This window comes from Mesocricetus auratus, unplaced genomic scaffold (genome assembly GCF_017639785.1).
Source record: "Mesocricetus auratus isolate SY011 unplaced genomic scaffold, BCM_Maur_2.0 Super-Scaffold_100031, whole genome shotgun sequence".
Classification (NCBI taxonomy): Eukaryota; Metazoa; Chordata; class Mammalia; order Rodentia; family Cricetidae; genus Mesocricetus; species Mesocricetus auratus.
In genome coordinates, this window is record NW_024429212.1 from 12,543,890 (window position 1) to 12,566,350 (window position 22,461).

The 22,461-nt window shown below is 37.9% G+C and overlaps 1 pseudogene; it reads left to right on the forward strand.

Annotated features, from left to right (window-relative positions):
* The window catches only part of LOC101834648, a 33,672-nt pseudogene extending 22,034 nt beyond the window's left edge, over nucleotides 1–11,638 (forward strand).
* The last annotated feature ends 10,823 nt before the right edge of the window (nucleotides 11,639–22,461 follow it).

Consider the following 22,461-nt stretch of genomic DNA (forward strand, 5'->3'; position numbering starts at 1 on the left):
ATCAGGGTCTGTCTACTAATTTCTGAGAGAATATTGATTCGAGTATATGAGCAAAAATAATAAATGACACAACATGCTCTTTTAAAAAATAGTCTATAGTTACCCAAATGTGTTGGTACGTGGCTTTAATGCAAGCAATGAGAATACAGAGATAGGTGAAATGGGCCACATAGTTCTTTTTCCAGGTCAGCCGGAGCTACACAACAAAACCTACCTCAAAAAATATTTTAAAACTTAACTTTGCATACCAAACATTTAAAGATTTAGCTTATGGGGAAAGTTTCTTATTAAGCATAAAGTAGTATGCAAAGTGCTCTCAAGCAGCCATTGTTATCATAAAGTTAAGGGAGAGCATTTATTGTGCATGCACTCAGCTGTGGCCCCTTGGCTTCCACAGGAGTTACATTGGTAGAATTAATTCCCATGGACAGGAACCCCAGGATGTTTCTCTTATGCTACAAGAGTACAAAGAATTCATCCCATTACAATGCCCCCTGAAGAAAGCAATGAGCCACTAGGAAATGTAATTCATATAATATTTAAAGTGGCTATGCAGAATGATAAATTCAGGTTTAAGATAGTCGGAACAAGCTGTTTGCCAGAAAACCCATTATACGATAAACTCAAAATCAATCTTATTAGTAAATCTCTTCTTTGTAGAAAACACTTAATAAAATAAATTTCACCATACAACTATAATTGAATTTACTTCTCTCTATCTTTTTTTGAGGTTATGAGAAATTAATCCTTATACCCACATTATACTCTTTTTACTTTTTTTATAAATTAAATTATTTCACTCATTTTACACCCTGACCACAGTTTGCCCTTCCTCCTCTTCTCCTGTCCACCCCCCCCACACACACACATCTCCTCTGCCCCGTCATTCACTCCTACTGTGTTTCTGTTCAGAAAGGGGCAGGCCTCCCATGGGTGTCAACAAAGCATGGCATACCATGTTGGAGCAGAAATAAGTTCTTTGCTTAGTATTAAGGCTGGGCAAGGCACCCCAGTATGGGAATAGGCTCCTAAAAGCCAGCTCAAGCATTGGGGACAGGACCTGACCCCACAGCTAGGAGTCCCCCATTTCTTTAACATGCCACATGCATAGACTTCTGACACATTTTTCTTAGTTACATTGGGTTGAAGAGAGAGCTCAGTGGTTAAGAGCACTTGCTGTTCAGGAATACTTGTGGTGCACAGATATCTGCAAAATAAAATAATCTCGACAGATGGTGGTGGCACGCGCCTTTAATACCAGCACTCAGAAGGCAGAGGCAGGTGGATCTCTGTGAGTTCGAGGCCAGCCTGGTCTATAGAGTGAGTTCAGGGACAACCTCCAAAACATTACACAGAAACCCCATCTCAAAAAACCTAAAGATAAATAAATAAATAAATCTCAGTAAATAGTGATAACTATTCGGTAGAATATAGTATGGAACTTAAGCCTCACAAGCCCAGTCTTTATCTGGGCTGGTGGTGCATGCCTGTGAAACTAGTTTAAGAGATGGAGGCAATAGACTTCTCAGAAGTTCTAGTCTATCCTAGGGCACATAGTAAGTTCTAAGCCAGTGTGTTCTAAAAGATGTCAATAAAAATAGCACTTGCTTCCTAAAACAACTCAAACAGTTTTCTGTTGAAAACTTTTCTTTAGTAGTAAATTGATGGACCTTGAGTATTTTAGAGTAATGTGGCTTGTACTGAGAAATAATGATACAATACAGCTCAATCTTCATCCTTTAGTAGCTATGAAAAGAAGAATTGGAGTCGTGCTCTAAGGAAAAAGAAAACATTAAGTAACAAATGGAGACATTTTTCTATGAAAAACTATAGAAAGATTAGCGATATTTTATAAAAACGAGATTACAAAATTGGAAATAGCCCGGGCAGTGGTGGTGCTCACCTTTACTCCCAGCACTCGGGAGGCAGAGGCAAGTGGAGCTTTGTGAGTTCAAGACCAGCCTGGTCTACAAAGAGCTAATTCCAGGACAGCCTCCAGCCCTGTCTTGTAAAACAAAAACAAAACAAAAATTGAAGATAGAAACAAGAAAAGGATTTTACAAACAAATAATTTAAATGGAAAAGCTATGTATAACAAAAGTACTGTATACATATATACAATACAGAAATGATAAACTGGGGAATGGGGGAATATCATGGGCTGAAACAAGCAGTTACAGTATTCCAAGCGTCTGAACAACAGAAATTCATTTCCTTACAGTCAAGGAGTCCTGTGGTCCTGGAATCTTCTTTGTCCTCCCACCTGGTGAAGCAGACAGCTGCCCTTGTTCTATCTTCCTGCACCTTTTCCTCTCTGCACATGTGCCTGCCTCTCTTTAGCACTCTTCTTATAAAAAGACCAGATGCAGTGGCTTTGGGTCCAAGCCTAAGAGCTGTGTATTCACATCCAGGCCCACTTTGGGACTCTGAGTGTTAATGCTCCTCCACAGGATTTGAAAGTGCACGGCTCATCCGGTGACATCTTTCAATAGGGGTCACAAAGGCGCTGAAAGAGATGCCAGGGATCCTCGAAGGTTTAGAGCGCCTCAGAACGAACACTTATTCTCTCAGTAGGCATCCAAGGCACAATTGCTCCTGGAAAATGAAGTTTGCATATTGTGAGTAGCGCCATCTCTAGGAAATAGGAGAGGATTATAGTGTCTTTATTGACTCAACCTAGAGGGACGTGCGACAGCCCGTCAAAGCAGAAACGTGGTAGATACAACTGCAAACATACTTCAGAAGAAAGGAATTGTTTTCATTGGATTCTAGCATCATATCTAGAATCAATGAAAACTGCTAAATCTCTAAACTCCAGCATTATCATTTGATAACTCTCCTTGTGAGATGGACTCTAAGCTTATAAAACATTATTGTATATATTGCTAGAATCTGGCAATATTCACAATAAATTACGTTGTTCCTTATAGTGTGAAAATAGCTCCTACCACTTTACTTTTCTTTCCAAAATAATGCTTATTTGGAATATGATGGATAAGAAGTGATAAGCCATTTAGTTTTATGTACACAGATATGCGCAAACAAAAACAGTTTTATCTGATGACTTCTTTCTTATTACTCAACTGGATACGACAAGTCAAGAAGTTAGAAATCGGTTTATAACTACTACCCATAACTCTTTGTAAAAGGAATGAGCCAAATACCTTTCTCTGCAATTTGATGAGGCAACTGTCCAGGACAGAACATTTATTATATGCCGTGGAATATTACTTTAAGGTGTGTTAAATTTATTCCTAACCCTTTAGTTTACAATGCAAAGGCACGTCCCATTTGTTTGATTAAATAAAGTCAACCTGTGGGCAGGGTCTAATTCAGCAACTAGCTGACGGGAAGTGGTAGGCAGGAACCATATATAGCAAGCATTCTTTAGTTGGAGCTAAGTGGCAGGACTGGGGGGTTTTCGGGGACTCAAGCAAGGAGGGAAGGTTATCTACTGTTATTCAGCCTCTTTGCACTACCAGAATTTCACCTCAACCTTTTATTCCTGAGTTCTTTAGAGGGTAGAGATCTAGATAAATTTTTCCTTAGAGGCTTTAACAGCCTCTAAGAGGCAAACAGCTGCTGGTAGCAACAGAGTTGCAGTTACAGATTAGGACAGCAGTTGCCTAAGGTTCAGCCACTGTATTGGGTGAAAAGCAGCAATTATAGATACATGAGTTCATTTAACCTCCAAATGCCACTTTCTCCTGGGAGCGAGAGTTTGCTGCACAATACCAATTGGAGATGATAAGCCAGTGTGGTTAGCTCACAAAGAAATGTTTCACAATATTGTTACTAAACACACACTGACAAAATGGACCAAACTACTATAAGAATCCACAATCATCTGAGTGTTACAATGGGGACAAACACACTTTTCGAAGAGGTTTCGTATTTTACCGAACATGTCACAAAAGAGATTTATTCAACATAATCCATTTATTGAGCTATAAAGGAAAAACACATCAAAACTTGCACTTCTATTCCATCTCACTGCAGTCAGAATATCTGTCATAAAGGAAAGAAACTAGCGATGAGTGTTCTGCAGGAAGGAGCCACTATACACTAGATAGCACTAGTGGGGAAGTGATTTCAGTACAGTTCTTTCAGAGTCAGTATGAACTTCCCTAGGAAGACTACAGAAAGAGCTCCTGTATAATCTGGTGTTTTGTCACAGCAGTGATACAATTAACAAATACAGTGAAATTAGAATTGAGATGTCGGGATGTTGTTGTAAGTGCCACGTGGTTTATAGGCCTTTGCCTCTGGTTTCTTTGGTGAATCAGGTGAAGTTGGGACCCATGGGCTACAGAATCCCTAGCAAGCTGTAGCTAGAGCTTAACAGGGTATTCAGACAAGAACTCAAAGAGCAGGGGGCCAAGAGCAACGCAGAGTAAAAACTGTACTCATGAAATGTCAGAGGAAAAAAGGAATCCACAGGGAATCGAGTTATTAATAATTTATGCTACTTTCTGGCAAAAAAGATGTCTGTGAACTGAAGATAGTGACGAGCAGTTAAGAGCTCTTGTTTCTCTCTCAAAGGACTGAGGTTCAGTCCCCAGCACTCAGTTAACTTCCTCACAGCCACTTACAACTCCAGCACTAGGACTCCAAAGAGCTCTCCTAGTGTCTATAAATACTTGCACGTATGGGATTACACTCCCATTTCTCATACACATACACGCAATTTAAAATAAAAATACTTTTTGAAATCTGAGTGCTTTCTGTCTATGCAATAAAATTTGGTAAAGTGGTAATTGTAGCTCGATTAATAAAAACCCAGAGATTCACATTGGTGTTCAAGCTTCAAGCTGAAGGTCAGAGAAGCAAAGCAGTAAGTAAGTAACTCTTACCTCCACCCCAGGCTGAAAGGACTGATCCTGTCTCCACTAGCTGTCACCAAGTCTGACTTCTGAATCTCCTCAGCATGGCTGGAGAATAATCCTGAGGCTGATTACTGAAGACCCTGCTCCTGTCTTTTATACCTCTCTAATGCTGGGATTAAAGGTGTGAGCTCTGTTACTCTTTTAGTCTTGGCATTCAAGGTGTGAGCCACCACTGCCCGGCTTCTATGGCTAACTAGTGTGGCTGCTTTGCTATTTTGATCTCCAATGACTTTAATAAATCATGAACAATATATTACCACAATAGTTCTCTGATATTAACTCTCAGGGGTTGAACAGTGACACAGAGAAGTGAAAAGAGGGAGGGAAATATTCTTAAACCCAGAGAAAACATGCATTTATAATATGGCCAAAATCATACAGAATATGGGTCACAGGTTTTATAAATAAGATCATGATCAAAAAAAGATGGCTGTTTTAGCCAATCTATTAGACGATTTTGTTGGAAATTCTAATAGATAGAATAAAGAAAATAGAAGTGATAAAGCTCTGATGTGATGTAAATGTTGATGAGTTTCTGTATTCAAATTTGAAATTCCAACTTCCAAGATGAGAGACCAAGGACATAATATTGTATGAGAGCTGCATTGGCCCTGCCTTCACGAAAGTACTTCAGTGAGCCAGTTGGCACATTCTGTTGGAAGAAAGTTTTAAAATGGAATTTAAAGCAATCCCTGCTTGGTTATGACTTGGTTTCTTCTGTAGAAATATAATAATTTCACAATAGATGGGACATCCACAAATTCAGTTTTATTTAACATTTTATTTATTAGTATTTGTTATTTTCATAATTTGATTTAAACTATGCTTTTCAGAAGCAGAGTATCAGCTCCCCTTATGGTATATGTTATGTTCTCCAACATTGTTCCTCTTTGCATGCCTTCATACCATAACAGCTGCTGCAAAAGGGATCTCAAAGGAAGTGATCAGTCACATTCCCTTACTGGAGATATCAGATCTCAGACATTTTACTGAAGTTCAAGTTGATTGGTGAAATCAGTTATGTTTAGCCTGAAGGAACTATTCTTAAGATATGTGCTAAAAATAAGTTTATTTCCTAATTGGTACTAAATGTGTTCTGATTTATAGTGCCATTTAGCTGAAGTGGAAAATATCTTGGCACAGAGATACTCTCTGCTTTTGAAATGAAGGACAATTTATGTTTCTATTTTTAACTAAAGATTGTGAACTTAGCATCCAAGTGATTGCTATTACATACATTGCTATTATGTACACATTGCTATTGCATGCACCGAAGCTACTTCTAGCATACACACACAAAGAAAACCACACATATTGTAGAGATAGTGAGAGAAAGGAGGGGAGGAAGGCAAGGTCTCAATACATGACCTTGTCTTCTTGCCAGGATTCTGTGTAGATCAGAAATCAAGGGTCTGCTTCATTCGTAATGGTCCAGTGATAAGATTTGAAAAGCAAATGTCTTCCATCACAGCATAGAGTTTTTCTTCTTGGAATTCTATACTGAAGAGGTCGATAGGACTGGTGTATTTTTCGATAACCAATATATGATAAATTTTACCTCGTGTGCCATTTTCTAACATTTTACCTTAGGATGTGTTTGAGACAATTGGAGAATTAAACTATGAAATAGGAGCATGCAATGTCTAGAAAATAATAGACTATACTCAAGAAGCAAATAAGGACAGCTGTGGATGGATTTGGAAAGCTAACATTCAAGATTTTATGAAGATGAAAACCATCACAATGAAAGTATTTAAATGGAAAACTGAATTATTTTGGAATGCTTGAAATGTTTAAGAAATGCTAAAATTGGATATTTTGGTACTTAAGACATTAAAACAAATGGAATTTCTCAGGGAAACTTCACAAAAATCAAATATGATCATAATACATTCTTTGCATATACGTTGAAGAAAATTTACATGCCATTATGTAAATATTTATATACTATAGGCTATTTTTATATCTGCTATGTGTAGATATGTATCACGTTATGAGAAAGACAGCCTAGTGCAACTAGTTACCAAAATAATTAAGCAAATTCATTGAGTGTAAAGTTGACATAAAGCAGAAAGTGAGTTTGTAGAATTTAATACTGACTACAAAGACAATGATGTGTGCATGATTTTGTGTTTATGTGTGTGTCCCTGTGTGCATGCATTTGGCCAAACACTCCTCTAATGTTTAATGTTAGCTGTCAAGCTGACAAAATCAGAGCCATGTTGGTATATGGCCTTTGCGATGGCACATATGCTTGTGAAGCAGGAGGGATGTCTTGATTTCATTAATTGAGGTGGTATTCATGACTACTATGGACTGCAATTTCCCCTGGCTGTTTCCAAGAATGTGTAAATACAGAAACAAATAGAATTGAGCAGCAGTCTGTATTAATCTTCTCAGTTTCCTGATTGGCTAGAAGATTAGAAGAAGCAGAAAGCTGACCCCATATTTCTAGGTTTGATGAAGGGAAGAAAAGATGTAGTAGAAAAAGTTTGGAATCAGAATGGATGGACTGAGAGGTTAGGAAGTCACAGAAATACAAGGAGAAGGAAAGAATCCAGGAAAACATTTCTTGCTTTAGCCAACCTTGAGTTAAAGCGTGCAGCTTCATGCAACAGGACCCATGACTACTATAATGAGGGAAAGGATTTAGAAAATATGTAAGTATGAAATTGCACACATCTCTGATCCTAAAAATAAAACTTTCCTGAGTATTCCAGTAAGGAGTGTCATAGGCCCTGAATCTCTCCTGTCGTAGAGATCAAGGTTGGGGCTCATGCGGTAAAGTGTTAGCAGCAGTGACTTCTACAGGCCAGTGGGTACAGGTGTAGTAATAATCACAGTCAATGAAGGCACAGAGACTAATTATCGCAATATCCATGACAGGGACCAGCCATAAAGAGCAGAGTTGAGAGTAGCATGGAAATTTTATCACATTTTTTTCTTGCTTCACACTGAATATGAGGTCTTAAAACTTCTTTTGTAGAATGTGGACTGAGGGTGAACTGAAAATTCATTTTAAACCAGATACAACAAGGATGAGTTAAGGATAAATCTAAAATTCATTCTTAAAGTAAATCAGATACTTATAGACTAAATGACTTAAAGGAAAGGGTATATTTGTGCACACATTCATATCTCTAGAGGGCATCAGATATGTTTGATTTTTTTGCATAATTGTATAAATCTGGGCTAAATTTGAAATAAGTGGCCTTTCCTCTAAGTTCACAGCTCTTGAACGATTTCATGGGCAATAGAGATAGAGGGAGGATTTCACACATCTCATTCGCCTTTGTGACTCGTGTGTAGATTAAAAGTTGAACAAGAGAAGTACCACCAAATTTAATAAATGATCACAATGCAAATGAAATCTCATTGTGTATGCAGCTAAAAGCTTAAGCCATCAGAGGTAGATGAAACACAGAGCAGATGGAGTCAGTGTTAGAACTGACAGTTTAGCTTGCTGCCTGTGGAAACGAGCTCAAATATCTGGAAAGGATTAACTCAGTTTCAACTGAAAACATATTTTAGTGAGGAACAGGAGGCAAGCCTAGAATGTACATCAAACTGAGAAGATCAATGGGATCTACCTGAAGTCCAATGCCTGTTTGTTGTTTTGCAATAGTGTTAGGCAAGCCAATTGTTTTCCCCCACTTGAAATAAACGTGTTGCTCATTTTAAAAAGTCAAAAGGGAGAACCAAGTGAAGTTAAGTGTAATATATCAGAGGGTCTTAGGATCTTCTTGTGCAGCAAAATAAATCACCCAAGAAACAAAAGATATCCATTTAGGATTCCAGCACCACATATATTAATACAATGATTATCTTATACATTATGGGAGCATAAGTAAAATAAACTATTGAATTTTAAAAGTTGAATTGAAAATTAACAATCCACCTATGAATAACCATCACCACTATAACATGTTTATTAGACAATGAGATTTCAGAAACTTAAAAGTGGGTAGAAAGGGAGCCAAACTTGAAGAAGCACTTGGCACTGTAGTAATTCTTTCTCCATTAATAAGACAAATACAGACCTGACATGCTTATAACACAGCTGCTGAATTTTGCATGCTGTTAACTGGACAAGCCTCTCCTGAGACAGCAAAGGAGCTAATCTGCCATAAAATTCATTTGTACATCTTATCATCCATTAGATGATGGAGACAGGGTTTTACCTAACAGCACTGTTAATATTGAGGTTTATAAAAACAAAGGCCAATATCTTCACTAGCTCCTAGAACCATATTGATATCATGAAATTAAACCTGTACCATTCAGAAAGTCATCACAAATTTGGTACTTTTTAGCTCTGTAATTACAATTGTAAAGTCTATAGTAAAACAGGAAAGAGATCTCAAACTACATTGTCATTGTTTGGGAAAAAATCAAGGTTGACATTTATGTAGAAATGTTTCAAATATCAGTGATAATAATACTATCAAACTAAGTTCATGATAGCGTTTACCTAAGATTGTCCTGTCTGTTAGAGCACACTCCTCCTCTTTTTTTTTTTTTGAACCAGAGAGGGGTAAAACGGTGAAAACCAGGTTCACTGACCCTGTAGCAGCAGCAGCACAATGCGATAACTTGATTTACTATGTATGATAGAGAGTTACATGAGGTAGAAGCTCCTACCCATAGAGGTACAGTCAACTGTAAGGATAACATTAATTTTTTTCCATTGACAATATACAGAATTACAAAACCAGCCTTCTGGATTCTTGGTTGAATACAAAGGAGAAAGCTATCTGAGGCCTAGGATTCATCTTCTTCTCTGCTTTCCCGTTGCAGACACAGTAGGATCAGCTGCCTCACATTCATGTTGCTATGTCTTCCCCTGCCATGAGGGACTGGAGCTCCTCAAACTGTGAGCCCAAATTAATTCATCAAAAAAAAAAGTCCAAGTCCTTTTCACTTATCAGTAATCAACATTGCCAACTTAGATGGTTTGATTGTTATGCCTACCTCATTATCAGAAGAAAATAATTCAAGTTTGTTTCTGACACATTGTTATAAGATTTGCTAATTAAAACCTTGCGTGGGTATTTTTCTACAAAGCAAATCATATGCGTAATGTGTTTGTGTGTATTTCAATCATTGAGCTTAAGAAGGTCATGCTTTCTGTTTATATAAACCCTTTTTAAAGTTAACAAAACTAAGCATTCTCCAATGCAAATGATATCTGGTGGCATATACATTCCCCCCTTTGCAGGTTCCTGTCCTCCTTTTACTTCTCTTTTTTCCTAGATGGTGATTTCACATTCCATAGTCTGGACATTGAAATGATTTTTAGAAGCACAAATGAGAACATGACTATAATTTACTTGTATCAGATTATGTTAAACAAATATGGACAATCTATCTTAATCACTGAAAATGCAGGGTTCATGATTCTCACTCTCTACCCCTTATAGTTTGCAGTTTTAAGGTTTGTTATTATTTTATTGATGTGTATGTGTGAATGCATCTGTGAGTGACAGCAAAGGTCAGAAGAGGGCAGAGGTCGTCGAGGAGCTAGTTCTAGACAGCTGTGACGTACTTGACTTGGGTACCGAGATCTGAAATGGAGCTCTCTGGAAGAGCAGAGAGCCATAACCACTGAGCTGACTTCATCCCTGAATCTGTCTTAAAACCAAGTCCTAATTGCATAATGAATATTTTATTTTAAAATGTTTTTATCCATATCAATATTTGTTTCCCTCATTTCTTCTATGTTTGGTTTGGAAAGTTCATAAAATATAAATCAAGCCCACAGATTGGTTATAGAATTTCATTAGCATATGGAGCATTATTTATCTCCTATCCATTGTATGCCTAGTCACACAGCTCCCTCACAAGAAAATAAAAAGCAAGGACTTAGATACATTTGCAATTAAGTAACAATTTTTATGACTAAGTAAAAATTACTATTTTTTTTCACATTCGTACTAGGATTTTATCCCTTGAGCGGCATCTCCGGGTCAGTTGAAGGGAACTAGGAGCAGGAGGAGGCAGCGAGGCTGACGAGTCCTGTAGGCCTCATGGCTGCAGCTCCGGGCGGTGGTGGCCCAGGTCGGATGGCAGACTGGGAGCCACTGTAGCAGCAATGCCTCTCCCGGGGCTCACAGGAGCCCAGCTACACGCTCTTCACCCAACCTCTTCACCCGGGACCAGAGATTTGCACTCATGCTCCTGAAGAAGCTTAGAGGCAACCCATATGCCCAACTTCTACTCGATGCTATGAAACACTCAGGTTGTCCTGTTAACAAAGGAAGTTACTTTTCTTGCGAAGACTGTGACAGAAATGTCAGCGGAGGGTTTGATGCTTCAACGTCGAAGATTCTTTTGTGCCAGAATAACATCCGAAATCAAGCTCACATAAGCTGAGTGGTCGCCCACGAGCTGATTTACATGTTCGATCATTGTTGGGCTCATGCCCACTGGTTCACTGATGTCAGACTTTTGGCATGCTCAGAGATTCTAGCTGCAAGTCTCGGTGTGGAGACTGTTCACTAGTGAATGAAATCTTCAGGTTGCGCTTTGGATTAAAACAACGTCATCAGATGTGTGTGCCAGACAGAGTTGTTCTTTCCATCTTGGCTGTTTGGAACATCTTCAGAGAGGAGGCCCAGAAGGCTGTGGATGACGTTTTTTAGTCTTGTGTCAATGACCGTGAGCCCTTTGGCAGAATCCCACATACTAACATTTATGCCAGATATGCTCATCGGGACTTTTAGAACCGTCGTTACTATTGCTCGAACACATGAAGATGGTGGTGGTTCATATCCCTGAGCATCAGGATCAGGAGGGAGACTTGGTTCTTATGCACAACTGTATACAATGTAAATGATCTGTTCAGCTCTGTGCACAAAGAGCCGGAGGTGAAATCTTCTCAGATACGGAATGTATACAATGTAAATGTTCTCAATACAGAATGTATACAATGTAAATGTTCTCAGTACAGAATGTATACAATGTAAATATTCTCAGTACAGAATGTATACAATGTAAATGTTCTCAGGCATTGAATGTATACTATGCAAATGATCGGTTAGGAACCATGGATCCAGAGTGTATACAATGTAATTGATAGGTTAGGTACCCTGTATCCAGAAAGTATACAATGTAAATGATTGGTTAGGCACCGTGTATCCAGAATGTATACAATGTGAATCATTGGTTAGGCACAGGATTCAGAGTGTATACAATGTGTATCATTGGTTAGGCATTGTGACCAAGTGAAGAAGGGGCTGGTTCTAGCATCTGACTACAAAAAATAAATATGACAAAAATAGAAGTCCTTAAACTGCGAGGCAAAAATTGGATTCTTTTTCTTTCACATCACTGAATTGCGTGCTGTTTCATTTTCTTTAATGTCTTTTTTATTTATTTAAGTTAGAAACAAGCTTGCTTCACATGTCAATTCCAGCTGCCTCTCTCTCCCCACCTCCCTTCCCACCTCCTGTACCCCCCCAGTCCCCCAGCTAATTATTTAATAAATAAGGTAAATGAATGACATTTTTGTATTTTCCACAGTATACTTATTTTTAAAGCTTTAGCTTTGTAATTTGTGATTTTTACTACATGAGAGTCTCTTAAATTTGATTATGAAAACTGTGAGGCATGTGATGGTGCTGGGAGAGCAAAGTTAGTGTTTATATACAATGGCATGATCACATCACAAGACATTTGGGAGAAGTCATTATTAAAATGCAATGAATGAAAGTTGGGAATAAGAGAATAATTCAAGGTCAGTTTAAAAAAAATCTTCATGGGATAATTAACCTGTTCCAAGGAGCAATTTTGATAACTTCAGTCCAAATACTGCAAGAATAGGAACAATTGGATTCTTCTACTGAATATAAGCATCGTAAACACAGGAATCAACCCAAACTTTCCTTTTCCTACTTAAAGTGACCAGCTGTGAAGTTAATACAGAACATTTCTGTGGGTTATCTGTTGTAAAGAGGTCAAAATCTGAAAATTTTTATAAATCCAGGAATGCTAACTAGGTCATCAAAAATAAGTGCTAAGACATTTGCTTTGCTATCTACTCTACCACAGGTGGTTGTTTTCTTACTCTGCCCAAGTTTTACAAAAATAAGTGATTATAAATTTTGATAGGGAAACAGAAAACCCAACAACTAAATTAAAGTTGGTGGCTATAAACAAATGCGCTGAGAAGGTGGGACATTTATTTACAAAGAATTACAAATGACACTATTGGCACATGCATTCACTTAGCATGAAGTAAAGCTGGCACTGTGTGTTTTCTGAACTAGGCCTATATTAGCAATTCTGATGTGTCAGAGAAAATTCCCTATTTGAGACTTGTATGCATCAATAACTGAGGAATAATGGTGATGAAAGATTCAAAAGCATTTGATTTCATGCCAAGATGTCTGCCTTATATTCTGTGGCTAAACGAGATCGTAGAGCTTATCTACTATGAAACCTTCACTCTGTAGTAAAAGTATTTAATTCTAAATGATAATCTTTGTGGCAAGTAATAGACTTTGGTATCTAAAGAGTTTGTATGGGACTGGAGAAATGACTCAGTGGTTAAAAGCACTGGCTGCTCTTACAGAGGTCCTGAGTTCAATTCCCAATGACACATGGTGACTCACAACTATCTGTAATGGGATCTGATTCCTTTTTCTGGTGTGCATGAAGACAGGTCACTCATTAACATAAAATAAATAAATGTTAAAAATAGTTTGTAGGCTTGAACAAGTATTTTGTGCATGTTTAATTCCACAGAAGAATAGCATTTGTAATTTATTGTACTTTTTTTGTGCATAATGCTACCTTCACTTCATTGTAGTTTTTCTCTCAAATTTAATATAAAAGTTTTGTATCCATCAAAAACTATGCTTCCCATATTTCTCAGTGGTGGCTAGTGGTATCAAGATAAATTGGTGGCAAATAAGGTGGAAGTGGACATGACTTAAGTCACTTCTGAGCAGAACAGCGGTCTGGTTAAGGGTCTCTAAGCACATCAGAGTGTGCCACAGAAGAAAGCTGGCCACTCCATACAATTCAGAAAACAGATTGTTAGAGAAGAGAAAAGGGACAGGCCTGCAGGGATAGACTTCCTCTCTCTAGGAACTACATCCTAACAGCCCATGCTGAGAACTCATCAGCAGGTTAATTTCCTGACTAAGGTAGCACTCTGATGATTCAGCCATCTCTCAATAGCCGCACCATCTGAGAGCTCAGGTTTTAGCATCTTAGCCTTGGGGGGTGAGTATAGTTCACTTTCAAGCCATAACAAACAATTTGCATGCCCCCATGACTTCTATTGAAAATCAGTTCCCAGAATCAGCTGTGAGGGGGGTAGAAACTCCACCTGACTAAGGTGTCTGGAGACTGTGGAAAATGAGGAGGGGTAAATAAGATTCTGTAAGTGGAGACTGCTTGTTTGAAAACCTATGACTTCCTTAGAAGGAGGGGCAGAAACATGAATCTCTCTCTCTCTCTCTCTCTCTCTCTCTCTCTCTCTCTCTCTCTCTCTTTCTAATTTCCACTTAACATGTGATTTCCATCCCATGAATCTGCTACCAACAATGCCAATAAGACTTTGGCCCCAACCTTGGAAAACCATGAGGCTATGAGTCAAAACAAATTTTCTTAGTTTTTTCCTTCTTTCTTTCTTTCTTTTTCTAATTTTCTAACAGGAAATATTGACAAGGTAATCCAAATTCTACTAGCTACGTAATATTTGTTAAGAGTCTTAATTGAAGCCTAAAGCTGCCTCTGAAAAGTGTTACTGTTTTGATTCTTAATATATAAACATATAATACAATATCTAAGGGCCACCATAGTATTGTTCAAACCAAAATTTAAGTCATGCATTCTTTGCTACAGTTATTATATGAGAGTGGGGATGTTGAAAGTGTGATTTATTATGAAGATTGGGAAACTATGAAAATGAAGGGGTAGGAAACAGGGACTTCATGCATAAATTAACCTACTCCAGCTACACTAGGACGGGTATGGTGCACCTATGGATTAACTTTATCCTGCCTTATAGTTTTCTTTGGGTGCAGAGTTCTTCCTTTTCCATAAATGCCCCCCCCTTTGGAATTCTGTTCATTATCCAGAGTCTAACACACCAGTCAGCTACCTTGTATGCTTTTATCCTTGAAGCACTGGTGTATTACTTAGGCTGATTTATTTCTATACTCAATTATTAACCATAGTTTATGGGTGATGGGAACTCAGCTGGAACTAATTGATATTTGGTTAGATGGCACTAGACTCAGGCATGCACCGGCCAAGTAACAGGACCCACCTCAATATTACTTATACTCTTTTGTTTTTCCTGGCTTTGGTCTTTATGCAATAAGTAGGGAGGGTGTGTGCAGGCTGAAAGGTGTTAACGAATTTTATCAGTCACAGAAACCTCAGAAGAAAGAGACAGGGTCAGTCTTCCAACATCCAGATAAATAATTTCAAGGATAGGGTTTTACTAATTTTGCTGTGTTTTTCTGAGCTTCTGGTCTAATATGTGATATTGCAAACCTAGGTTGCCTTTCTACCCCTCCATCCAAAACAATAAAGAGTGGGCATAACTGACAACTTCTAAAACCACAACACAAAAAGGATTTCTCCAGAAAGTGAAGATTCCATTGCAGATAGCCAAGGTAAAAGGCCCTGTGAGAGCAGGTCAAAGTGTGGTAGCAAGGGAGGAGTCATTTTGATTAGATGTGCGTGAATATATCTGTTCCTCGGCATATCAGTGTACTAATACTATTTTCTTATTTTAAAATACGTTTTTTAAGAGACAAGCAATGAATAGTTTATTTAAACCCTTGACATGGTGATTTTGTTTCATTCTGTTGTTAAGGATATCACCTCTCCACCTTCCTTCTCTGATGCCTGCTAATCAATCGTATTGTGAGGTGTTCTTTTCCAATAAAGATATAACACGGATGTGTAATTTTAATCACTGTATTATATGTTGCTTGAGGTCTGGAGTCACATCTTTTTAGTCTGTCTGTGCCCCAACATCTAACATGATGCCCTGGGCAACTGACCCACGTGATACATAGCTCTCCTTTGCCATTCATTGGATGACATCACATATAATGTGCATACCCATTCCCTCCAGCCCAGCTCCTGGAAGCAAATCCCTGCCTTTCCTTTAAGATTAGATACGGTAATGTTTCAACATATCACATGATTCACAAACTTTTGAATGGGTTCTTTTTGACTTTCCATCGTAGGTAATCACATGTCCATTCTATCCTACTTACTGCTCTTCAGAATCTGACTCATCACAGGGTTTGTCACACCCGATGCCCCTTGGTGTATTTGTTTGTTCCGTATTCACCAGAAACCATGTACCTGTTCTTTAGAATGAGAGGGGGCTTTGTGTTAAGATCATCTCAAACACAGAGTCATTAAAATTGAAATACAGTTAAGGCAAGTTTTTATTTTCAGTGAAGGAGTAACTTTTTTTTTCTAGTTTCAAATTCCTAAAGCCTCCTCCTTTCCATTCCTGCAACTATAAACCTGCTAACGCTCTAATTTTGATTTGTTTAAAGGAGGGGGAAGAGGGTGAAGAGTTCACGCTGTCATTTTTATATGCCACAAATAAAATAACTCGGCCTCTTTTTCGGCACATGCCAAGGTATGAAAGCCTCTCAGATTCCTGACAGAACTGTCATTGTTTACCATCAGCGCTGTCATATCTGTGAGCCTTGTCACTCCCGTGCAGCAGTGGCTGGCGCCCTGCCTGGAGCTGCCTTGCAGATGGGAAGCCTCGCCTGTCCCGAGATAATTCCTGGGGAAAGTGTGCTCCCTAGCGTTAAGAATGGCGTCACCGCTGGACTCTTCTCGCCTGTCAGACAGGAAGCGGGTCTGACTCTGCAGCTCTACCCTTCTTCAAACTGGGTCTTCAGCATCCTGAGGCCTGTGCTCCCAGTTAGACATCCAGGTGGGCAAAGGCAAACAACACTTGGTCTTCAAGTAGATTGATTTCTTTGTGAAAATATTAATTCCACTCATGGCCCAGAAGTATGAACCCCCAATTTTTTTCCTTTAAAAATATTTGCACAGAAGAGAAGCAAACGTTTTATCTTCATTATCCTTTCATATAAAAACAATATTTTGCTACATTGCAATTTTTGGAATGTTATTTAATTTATCTAAAAGTAAGGAAAATGAATATTTTACTTATTAAAAAGGTAAAAGTGAAGTGTACAATTTTTTCTTTTAAACTAACAGCTCTAAAATTAAATGTGTTTTCAAGGAAACATTGTATTTTATTAGAAGAGCAATAGAAAATGTCTTTTAATGGCAAAGTCTTGCTTTATTTTATTTTATTATTTTGTTGTTGTTGTTTGTTTGAAAAAAATAATGTGTGACCTTTGGGATGTTTCATTAAAACAAAATTGGATCCACTTGTTCAACTTTGTCCTGTATTTAAAGAGGAAAGTTCCCACTGAACATTTCTGAACTTCATGACTACATATTAATATCTTCACATTCAACAGCTAAAGTAAAAGTTCAGTCTTAATGAAAAGGGTAGGAACGACATAATGGTGAATGGCCGGTCAATCATTAAGAAGTCACCGAATAAAGGTCAGCATTTCAGAAAGGTTTCAGAAAGTCTAGTTTCTCAAAACACACACACACACACACACACACACACACACACACACACTTTACTATATTGTGTGTGTAGTGTCATCAAGAATGGCTAATACTTTAGATAACAAAGTGCCTAAATTTATTAAGGTAAGAATAGTGACGAAATAAGCAAATTTTTTCTGATTCTTACCACCAATCCTATTTTCTTTTTTTTCTTTCTTTTAGCTTTTTGTTTGTTTTTGACAGATTAATGCATTTAATCACATGACAAGATATAATAAGGTAAACTAAAACATATCAGATTAAGTCTGGGCAATGCAGCCCAACTGAAGGAAAAGAGTCCCAAGATCAAGCACAAGAATCCTTTCGTTCACACACTCAGATGTCCCATAAAAATACTAAGATCAAAGCCATGTTATACACACACACACACACACACACACACACAGGTATGCAGAGGACCCTTGTACAGAGCATGCAGGCCTGGGCCCCGCGCTTCTTGCCTCGGTCTCCGTGAGTTGATAGAAGCTTTACCTAGTTTACTCAGAGGGACTTGTTCCTTTCTTACACTCTTTCTCCTCCTTTTACGTTGGGCTCCCTGAGCTCCGAGACAGGGGATTTGATGGAGACATCCCATTTACAGCTGTGCATTCTAAGGACTCTCTCCATCTCTCTCCACATCATGCCTGGCTGTGGGTCTCTGCATCTGTTCCTGCCTGGTGCTAAGAGGAAGCTTCTCTGATGACGACTGAATAAGGACCTGCGAGTATAGCAGAATACCAATAGGAGTCGTTTTATTGATACTTTTGCTTTTTAGACAAAACAATCTTTAGTTTTACCCTGGGTCTTTGTGCTATCTAGTCTCTGGACCGTGGTCACAGAAGCAGCGTCAGGTACGTGTTCTGTCCCATGGGATGGGCTTTACGACAAATTAGACACCTGTTGCTTAGTCCCATAAATTCTGTGTCACCATTGCTCTAGCCTATGTGGCAGGGAGGATAGATTGTAGGTCAAAGGTTTCCTGACTGGGTTGGTGCATATATTTCTCTTTGGATAGTCTGCAGAGTATCTTCCCACACCCAGAACACTAGAAGGTGGGGGTGAAGGGTCCATGTGGGTACCAGCTCGACTTCCCCACGTTCCGTGATTTTTGTGGGTACTGTCCTCAGCGGTGGGGTCCTACTGTTGGGTTTTCGGAGAGCAACCCATTATCTAAAAATAAACAGTGTTGTTTAGGGATTTTCTTGGCACCTCCTTGGCCAACAATTCAATTGAATTCAACTGAGTCTCACTCACTCCTCAAAGTCTTGTTTGGTCACAAGAGATAGCCGGTTGGCACTCCGTATCCCGCATTATTAGAAGACCTCATTGAGATCACCTTCATATATTTTAGGAGGTTTCAGCTGCCCTATGCTTCCACATCACCTCTAAATGCTCCTCAATTCTACGATCCTGTCCTCACATCATCTCCCCCAATCTTATCCCTTCCCTCCTTCTCTTACTCCGATCTTCTTATCCCTGTCTCCACACCCCTACAGTCTATGCATAAAGTCTATTCTATTACCCCTTCCAGGCAGATCCATGTGTCCCCCTTAGTCATTTTCTCTTCATGGAACCTGCCTGGCTCTACAGAAATGCAGGTTGGTTATCATTTACTTAATGCTCAATATCCTCATATAAGTGAATAAGTACCATATTTATATTGCTGGGTCTGGGTTAACTCACTCAGAATGACTTTTCTTCTATTTCCATCCAGTTGATTATAATTTTAATGATGCCATCGCTGTTAAGCTCTGAGTAATACTCCATTGTGTAAAGGTACCCCATTTTGTTTATCCATTCTTCTGCTGAAGAACATCTAGGTTGTTTTCAGTTTCTGGCTATTATGAATAAAGTCACAGTGAGCATAGTTGAACAACTACCATTTTTGTTATGGTGGAATGTCCTTTGGGTATGTGCCCAAGAGTCGTACAGCTTGGTCTTGAGGTAGATCAATTCCCAATTTTCTCAGGAACTGCCATATTGATTTCCATAGCAACTGTACAAACCTGCACTCCCACCAGCCATGGAGAAGTGATCACCTTGCTTCATATACTTGACAGCATGAACTGTCACTCATGTTATTGATCTTAGCCATTCATGGAAGTGATAAAGTGACTGTGTGGTACAAAGAGGTTGGATAACAGGGTTGGCCAGACAATCTATTATTAAACTGGAAATATGGTGGACATTGACCCCTGAAACATAGCATAGTAGAATTTTAGCAGCTTTTGTACTCCTGTCAGCAATGGATAAGTGTTTCCCATATTGCATATCTTTGACAACATGAACTGTCACTGTTATTGATCTCAGCCAAATCTTACAGAAGTAATATGCAATTGCAAAGCAGTTTTGATTTGAATTTCCCTGATGGTTGAGGATGTTGTACATTTCTTTAAGTGTTTCTCGGCCATTTGTGTTTCGTCCACTGAGAATTCTCCCTTTAGATCTGTGCTCCATATGTGTGTAGATTTATGTCTGGGTTTTCAATTTTATTCCCATTGATCAATGAGTCTATCAGTCATTGAGAAGACATTGTAATAAGTGTCAATATTTTGTAAGTACTTCGGAGTCTCTGTTTTCTCATCAAAAATACTTAATATTTTAGACAACAAAATATTTAAATTACTTAATTAGGAATAACTGAAATAGGTAAAATTTCTTGACTCTTTACAACCAATTCTGTTTTCTGAAAATCCTAGGGAAAGATACAATGAAATAAATGCATACAGAAATATGCATGTTAAATGTTAGGCAAAGCAAAGAGAGAAAAATATTGATGTTATGCTATTTGAATAACTCAGTGTATTGTTTTTAAATATACATTATTATAAAAACTTGCAAATAACAAACATTATGTAGACATTTTGGTTATTACTAAGAAAACTTCTACAAAATTCATTCTTAATCTCTGAAAATACAAATTCTCTTAACTTAGAAATTATAGGAAATTGTCAAGGTCCCTGAAGCCATTTTTTTCATTATACAGCCATGTTCATGCATAGCAAACCAAATCAATCTATTATAAATACTAAAATTCAGTGTAAAATAACTTTTGCATGTAGTAATTTTTAGTTATTTATTTTGGTAGCAGAAAGAATTCAGTCAAATGTTTTCTGGCAAAAGTCACAGTTGTAGGGGTTTACTTTTGGTGATAAGGATGAAGAACTCTTAATAGCAGATAATATAAATAGTATTCAAAGCATTTGTCTATTCAAAAGTGGGACAAATATATTCATTCTTTGTTCCATTTTAATATTACCAGTTCTAAATGTTTATCATGAAGAGTGACAGGTCTTGCTATGTTTGAAATATCTAAGTTTGTTGCTTATAAAAATCAAGCATCCTTTTTTTTATTCCAAGCATAAAAACTTGAATAAGCGAGATAAGAAGCTTCCGGTATACAGTTCTGCACTTATAACAAACAACACAATCCCAAAAAAACCCAAAAACAAATATAACATTTGAGCATTGCTATTTAGATGTAATGGGATTTAACATCGTTAGCAAAATTATAATGCATGTAACTTAGACTACTGGAGGGATTTAAAGGTGGTCATTTTTTTATATACTTGCAGAATTTCTTAAGCGTTTAGACCTCATGTTCATTGTTTATTTGAAACAAATAAAAAACTAAAATGATTTTTAAAAAGGCTAAATCAAATAAGGTAGGTTGGGAGCTTTAAAATGGCCATTTTTACTTGAATAGAGATAATCAAGTAGCTAGGATGGTAGGATTTACTTGTCATCAATGGCCTTATCTGTACTGGAGAAGGTGGGATTACCAAATCTTCTAGGATCAGTTCTCCTTTCCAAACATACACAACAGAGAAGAACAGCGTGTGACTCAGTAGGGATATCAGAGTGAGGAGAAAGATTCTTCATACCCTGACTCCTCCTCCAGCCCCACTAAGGGTGGCAAGAGGTGGAAACAAGAAAGAATGCTGTAAGAGAAGAGGTAACTCCATTCTGCCAGCAGAAGGCCAACTTCCTCATGCTAGAATATGAAGTCCTTAAGTTTTTTTGAAATAACTGTGACATTTCTGTCAATGAGATCAGAGAAATTATCACACAAGTATTCTCTTCTTTCAATATTGGGAAGAATTTCAAATCTGCAACAAGGACTTTTACTTGTTAAAAAGATTATGCTAAATAAATTAGTCTCTTAACTGTGAGAGCTGATTTTAGGCTGACAGCCTTCATAAATTCTGGGAAATTTTAAATAACATCATTTAATAGTTAAATGGAATTGGATTTGTGTTTACTGCTTTCCACTTCATTTTTAAAATGTGCATTATTTGATTTTCAGGCTTCTACTCTTTAAACAAATGTAGTAAAAAATTGTATTTTAATTTGCATTGAGTATCCACAATTGCACACGAAAATAACATGTGACATTCTTTGTATCTCTCCAATATTCCAAGTTACTTTAAATTTAGCTACCAATATTATGTCCCATTAAAATCTGCACAGTAATGTCCACATTTCATATGTAATTCTCTGTCATCATATCCATATGTTACCAAGGGAAATTTCTGCCAAAATTGAGACTGAAACTGTTTAAACATTTCCTGTTGGGGAAAGATAAGACAGCTCTCAGAATAGGCAATTGTCCTTGCCTGCTGACATAGATCAATTGGCCCTAGCTGTGAAGAAGATTCAGGGTGCAGATTATGAACAAGGCTGAACGTGTCAGTTTCCAAATTTGAGATGATTTAAAACTTGGAAGGATAAGTAATATAGCAGTTGATGACAAAATTGAGATTCAGGTTATCTGAAAATACTTGAATGCTGGATGAATACCGAGGATGTGGAATTTGATAAAGATGAATCTGAAGCCACTCTTTGGATTTAAATTGAGAAAAGGGAATGCAAAGCAGAGAACAAGACAGATAGCCGCTCATGGTTGCCGCATCCAACTTGGCTATAACTCAACCAACCAGGCTAAAAGGAT